Source organism: Dipodomys merriami, unplaced genomic scaffold (genome assembly GCF_024711535.1).
Source record: "Dipodomys merriami isolate MVZ:Mamm:240054 unplaced genomic scaffold, mDipMer1.0.p SCAF_242, whole genome shotgun sequence".
In the NCBI taxonomy this organism is placed as follows: domain Eukaryota; kingdom Metazoa; phylum Chordata; class Mammalia; order Rodentia; family Heteromyidae; genus Dipodomys; species Dipodomys merriami.
Window position 1 is genome coordinate 1,605,439 of NW_027203849.1, and position 6,990 is coordinate 1,612,428.

The 6,990-nt window shown below is 39.4% G+C and overlaps 1 pseudogene; it reads right to left on the minus strand.

The window, feature by feature from the left end:
* Window positions 1-5,671: 5,671 nt before the first annotated feature.
* On the minus strand, window positions 5,672-6,337 carry LOC138835954 (transcription elongation factor SPT4-A-like; annotated as a pseudogene).
* Window positions 6,338-6,990: the final 653 nt, after the last annotated feature.

Here is a 6,990-nt window from a genome sequence, read left to right on the forward strand (position 1 = left end):
TTAGGACATTGAAGTCTGGGAATCTAGGATATCTAATCTCCAGCCAGCTTCCTTTTTATAGAGCTTAGTAGAAACTTACATTGTTTTTGTTTTTTGTTTGATGTTTATTTTTTGTTGCTTTTTGGTGCCAGTCCTAGGGCTTGAACTCAGGGCCTGGATACTCTGATCTTCAAATATATTAAACCTAATTTAGTATACTTTTGATGAAGTATTTTCCAAATACTTCAAACATATATTTCAGATATTTCAAACATATACAACTTTGTCTATATTTGTTACTGTATAAAGTGTTCATACAAATGATAAGATTATACTAATTGCTGTACTTATTTTGAATACATTTTTATTACAGTAACTTTATATCTGTTATGTAATGAGTATATAAATGAACAAAGCAATACATAATTTTTGAATTAATAATGACTATTTTCTTGCTATATATGAAGAATACAAAGGAAAAACAATGTACAAGAATCAAGGATCTTACTGTCTGCCTAGGATATAGACCTGCCATTTCAATATGAGATAATTAATGCAGAAATAAATGAAACAGAACACAATGAACCATGGGTTTTTATTTTTGCTTTATGGAGCCCAGGAAATTTGACCTTCTGTCTATATTATATGTCATGTTGTCACTTAAGCCTCAAAAAGGATTTTTCATTCCCAAAGTCTTGTTGCGTCCATCATGAATATAATTCCTAGACACTGTGGGTCTAATTCCTTCCTCCAATGTGGCTGCAGACAATCAAATTCATGGTAGCAACACAGACTACCTTATTTCCTCTTGCCTTCCCAGTTGTCTCTTACACATCTCTTATACCAGAATTTTTTCACCTTTCTGTAACCATAAAACAAAATTCTCCATACAATTAACTCATGTTGGAAGAGGTGAGGCGTACTAAAAGCATTTAGCTCCATTTTCCTAGGATGTTACCCTAGCAGAAACTCCCTGAATTATGAAAGCTCAACCTTTTCAACATGTGGAGCATGAATTAGGAGAAGTGCAAGTCTAGAGTGAGATTGACTAATAGGGAAAACAGTTGTAATAATAGTAGGGAAAGATATTTCTCAAATTAATATTTGGGAGACAAGGTAAAGAGAATTTCTGAATTTCTTTAAGCAGTTGTATTAACTGCGATGCTATCCAGTGATGCAGGAATTCCAGAAGTGGAGAATCTCAGCTTTTGTATGGGAATAAGTCCAAACATTAGTCCAACAATGCTAATCTCATTATTGAACCACAGTTTGGTTGGTATTGAAAATGTCTCAGGATGGGGGGTCCTCTAAGAACAGGACACCAAGGCAAAAATAACAACTCAGCAAGGCAGAGTTTACTTCTGCAGAAGGGTATGCACTAACAAGAAGTCAATTAAGCAAAAATTTGAGTGGGCCATCTACCCAGGTTTTATCACTAGTTTACTGCCCTTCGTTCAGATTGGTCACAGGTTCACAATCTTGTATAATTGACTAGTTTGAAAAGAGCCAAAAGTTTACCCAAGTAATCAACCAAAACCAGAACATCTGGCCAAAACTTGTTGTAAAAACAGTTCTTACTCAGCTGGCACTTTACCACTTGAACCATGGCGCCAGCCCCTAGAAAACAATTTTTATTACAAGATTTGGCTTAAAGAGCTTCTTGTAAGATAGCAGTGACACTTAAAATGTCAAACAACCACTTTGTCAGAAAAGATTCTAACTCCTACAGTTGGTTTTAGAATGGACATAAGAAGCCAGGTACCAGTGGCTCATGTCTGTAATCCTATCTACTCAAGAGGCTGAGATCTGAGGATCACGGTTCAAAGCCAGCCCAGGCAGGAAAGTTCATGAGACTCTTATCTCCAATAAGCCACCAGAAAACCGAAAGTGGCGCTGTTGCTCAAAGTGGTAGAGAGCTAGCCTTGAGCTGAAGAGTGGAGGGACAGCACCCAGACCCAGAGTTCAAGCCCCACAACTGACAAAAAAAAAAAAAAAAAAAAAGAATGGACATAAGTTACACAAGGGGAAATTTGCTGTGGAGTTTTGGGAATAGGTTTTTGCTATGGTTTGTGTTGAAAACCTAATCTCCATTGTGATTATACTAAGAAGTGGAGTTTTCTGAGGTAATGAAGTCCTGAAGTCCTGAAGTAAAGGGATTAGAGCCCTTTTGAAAGGAGTTGAGGTTGAAGGGGGAACATTTTTTATGTTTTTGCCAGTTTGCCTTCGGCCATGTGTTGATGCAGCAATACTGCCCTTAATCAGGTATTGGTGTTCAGAAATGTTAGAAAACAGATAACTGTCAAATGTTCTGTTATAATAGCACAGATTAAAAGGGCTTTTTTCACTCATTAAAAAGAGACACCCAGTAACTCAATGGATTTTTCTGTGTCTGCATGTGACAAGTAAACTATAGAAGGTATTTTAAGATCATAAATGAAAAATAAAACCAATATGCAGAAAGTGTTAGAATAGGAAGATCTAGAAGGAATCTGACTCTTTGATAGTTATGGTTAGCTGCTGAATTGGAACAATCACACCTGAGACTTTTCGTTGTTGGAAACAGATGAGGCTCCTATTATGTGCAACCCAAAATACCTTAAGAGATACAGGCTTACCCAGAGAAACTTCTGGCCAAGCCTGTTGATCATTTGGATTGAAGACCTTTGAGACTGAATCCTTCTTGGTCCAACCAATGGCTCAGAGCAATTTACCATGAAAGAGTAAACTGACAGAGCTGAATGTTTTGAAAATTATCTCCACTAAAATAATAGTTTTTAAATTTCCATTTTAGTTCTATCAATATTAAGACATGGAATTTTAATTTTTACTTCCTGCATATAACTTAACAGTTATTGTGTGCCTATTCTTGCTCAAGACGGCTGTCATATTCAGCAATAGAATAGGACCTAGGTCATGAGAGAAGTTTACAGCTTTGTCAAAGCCCATTGACAGAGCACAGGAAATAAAACTCAACCAAACAGGAAGTAGGCAGAATAGAATAGAGCAGCAGGAAATATTTGTGTCTCACGTAAGATTGTCTATCTATAGAACACAAGAACCAACAAAACAATTAGGGCTAAAAGCTTTAATTTGTAAATATTTAAAGAGGATCACAAATAGAGGGGAAATGAACAAGGAAGTAAAGGGAAGAGAAATAATGTCCTTACCAGAACAATTATTGCATAGACTAAAGAATGTTGTCTGCACAGGTAGCGGTAGTTTTAACATATTTCTGCAAATTCCTTGACCATCCTCCCATGAAGAGGGAGGATCTCTGGCCCCTCCCTTTGAATCTGGGCCAAACCATAGTGACTACTTGATCTGTAAAGTATGGCAGATGTCATGCTAGGTTAATTTCCAGGTTGTGTCAAAAGTAATATAGATTCTCCTTGGTTATCTGGATCCTGCATTAGACCCTTTAGCTACTGTGTAAGAAACATTACTGCCCTGAGCCCACCTGCTCAAAAAAAGCAGAAATAATCTATGTAGCATTACAGACCACATAGAGAGTATCCCACCTGTAAAAAAAGAGATGCCTAACTATCCTAAGCTCTCGTAGGTCGATTTTTTGTCTCCTACTACTGTCTGATTGCAATTACATGAGAGATCCTAGAGCAGAGCCACCCAATAGGGGATCTTCCTGAATTCCTGACCTACAGAAACCATAAGAGATCACAAAATGATTGTTATTTTTAACTAATAAACGTTGGATATTTGTTAAGAAACAGTAATTAACCAGGACTATAGATAAGGTGATGTAAATGCTATGGTTCTTTGTTAAGTTGGGAAAGAACTCAAAGGCCCAAGGGATGTCATTATACCCAATTACTATTTCAATCAAGGTGGTGTTTCCAGTCAAGGGACTTGTTACCAAAAATAAACGCAAATAAATAATTGGTTATGTCCAATAAAGTTTTAAAAACTCTTGATCTCAGTATCTCAAAGAACCTATCTAAGAGGGAAAAAACGTTCATTGTAAAAGAATACAACAGGTAAAACAAAATGTAAATATTATGCCCTATTTCTCAAGAGAAATCTGTATAAGTAATTTTCTTTTTACCAATAAACTGAGTACTAGATATGGCTCCCTGGCTGTATTTCCTTTCCAAAATTTTAAATGATTGAACATTGTGAGACCTACAAGGTAGTACCTAGCTCATAGGGACCTTAAATAAGTTTATGGTTTTTGAGGTCCTGAGCTGTTACTTTTGTATAGTGCTCAATCCAAAGTGGCTGCACATACCTGCTGCCAAGTGCCTTGCAAAAGAAAAGAAATCTTTTTTTTTTTTTGTTGGTTGTGGGGCTTGAACTCTGGGCCTGGGTGCTGTCCCTCAGCTCTTCAGCTCAAGGCGAGCCCTCTACCACTTGAGCTACAGCGCTACTTCCGGTTTTCTGGTGGTTTGTTGGAGATAGGAGTCTCATGGTCTCTCCTGCCCTGGCTGGCTTTGAACCTCGATCCTCAGATCTCAGCCTCCTGAGTAGCTAGGATTACAGGCGTGAGCCACCAGCGCCCGGCAAGAAAAGAAATCATTGAATGGGGGCTCTTTGTCCTGAGCAATGGGAGAAAGATGTCTTAGACAAGAGAGTTTAATAAAACTGGTGCTACATCCCAATGAACCCTCCTAGCACATGCTTGTGATCTCAGCCACTCAGGAGGCAAAGGCAGAAAAATCAGAGTTTGAGGCCAGCCTGGACAAAGTTTGCAAGGTCCTATCTCAAAAACAAAATACAAACCAAAGGGCTAGATATGTGGCTCAAGTGGTAGAATGTTTGTCTAGCCCATGAGAGGCCCAGGACAGATCTTCAGTCCTGAAAACAAAACAACAACAACAAAAGGCCTAATCTTTTGCAAGACAAATCTTTTAGTCTGTATTAGTAATGTAAGTAAACATTCAAACAACATGGAAAGACTTGATTCCTGTGCACCTTATAACTCCTGATGTGTAGTTTGGAGCATTTCACTATGAAGTCAGAAGAGTTCACTGGGCTATCTGTCAGCCCAGGGAACATCCTGAAATATTCCCAGAGTAAAAGTAACCTCACAGCATCTGCTGTGTTGAAGATGGTGATGCTTGTCTCCTCCACAATGACCTTGGGAAGAATGTCCTTTGCTGTGAGTACTGGTGCGTTTGTGACTGCATATTGTTGCAATCACCTGTCAAGGAATATCTGCAGGACAGGATACAACACACCAAGAAGCACATCACAGAGCAAATAGAAGAGACAAAGGGGGACTATATAGTGGAATATATAATACTATATAACAAGTTATAGAAAAGTATTGCACTTTAGCCCTCTGGAGACTTTGGGACAAAAACAAATGCTTTTAAATAGTTATTATTAGTTGCTGAAAGATGCTAGTTCTCTGAGAGTTAAAGAACTAAGGTACCTTCTTTTCATTATTACTTGGAAATTCCCTGGCTAAATTAGAAAATGATGCTTAGCTTTCTCTAGAGAAGAGTTCAGCAAACTTTTTCCATGAAGGTCCCATAGAAAATATTTCAGAGTTTGCCAGCAAATAGGCAGAATTGTGACTATTCTATTTACTATAGATAAGGGTTCATATAACAAGAAAGAACACATTTTTTATGGCTTTAAGAATTTTCCAACAGTTTATGTTTATTGGCATTTGACCCATGGGCAAGCATACAGCAAGCCCTTCAACAAGTAGAAAAACCAGTACCTTCCTTCAATTGAGGTCATGAGAATCCACCTTCCCACTCTACCAGTAGTCTACCGCCCAAGGACAGGATCTGCTATCCTTTGAACAGTCTGATGATTCTCAGAGTTTTAGAGCAGGGATTTTGAAGTTCTGTCTGTTCAAATTCCGTAACAAAAACAAAGCAGAGGCAGAAGGTGGACAGCAAAGATGTCGGCAGTCCTGCATCTTGCTAGGTCTTTAGGATTTGTAGGCCACTCCTTGACTTTTTAGCTCCCGTACAATTCCTTGGGGCAGGCGACCAGTGACTGACACGGTATATACACCGGGCTTCAAGTTACTAACTCGCTGCCACTTGAAGACCTAGCTGTCCTCTGGACTCATCATTGCAATGATTCCATCAAAGGAAGAGCTGGTGCAGTCATATACCATTTCTCTGTTACCCTTCATTTGTAGATATGCATCACAATGATCACATCCATCGTATTCAAACTGGTCTATAGTCTTGACCAGCGAACACAGCAGACATGCCCGCAGATGCCGCAGATCCTTCGGCACTGTCTCCAGGGTCATCTTCGGGGAAGGGACAAACAGCTGGAGACTGAGTCACAGCTTCCACACCGCCGGAAGTAAACAGCCAATTACCAGAACACATTTTTGTTGTGATTTTTTGTATTGTAAAGATACTGTACAGAGGGGTTACAGTTACATGATAAGGCCATGAGTACATTTCTTATTGAGCATTGTTACCCCTTCTTTTGTTTTTCCCCTACTATCCCTTCCCTCTCCACCTCCTCGACTCCTCCCTTCCCCCCCACCCCAAGTTGTAAAGTTCGTTTTCAACATAGTGTCTTGTAGGTCTCATTATTACTATGGGTCAACCTGTATCCTTGTTTCAGCCTTTTGTTATTTCCCTTCCCCTCCCTCAATTAGAAAAATGTATATACAAGATGCAGGGCACCGGAATCAAATACCGTGACAACAGGGGTTATACCATGGGGGAAGAACATACAAAAGAAACAAAAAAATCACATAATACAGCAACAAAGAAAAAAACCTCTTGTGTCTTGGGAAGAACACATTTTGGGGGGGGGGGGGTCTAGTCGTGGGGCCTGAACTCTGGGCCTGGGCGCTGTCCCTCAGCTCTTCAGCTCAAGGCTAGTGCTCTACCACTTGAGCCACAGCACCACTTCCGGCTTTTTTCTTTTTTGCTTATGTGGTGCTGAGGAATCGAACCCAGGGCCTCAGGCATGCATGGCAAGCGCTCTACCACTGAGCCACCTTCCTAGCCCCAGAAGAACACATTTTTATGAGAAACTGAAGTAAAGGTTTAAAAAAAGAGTGGAGCCAAG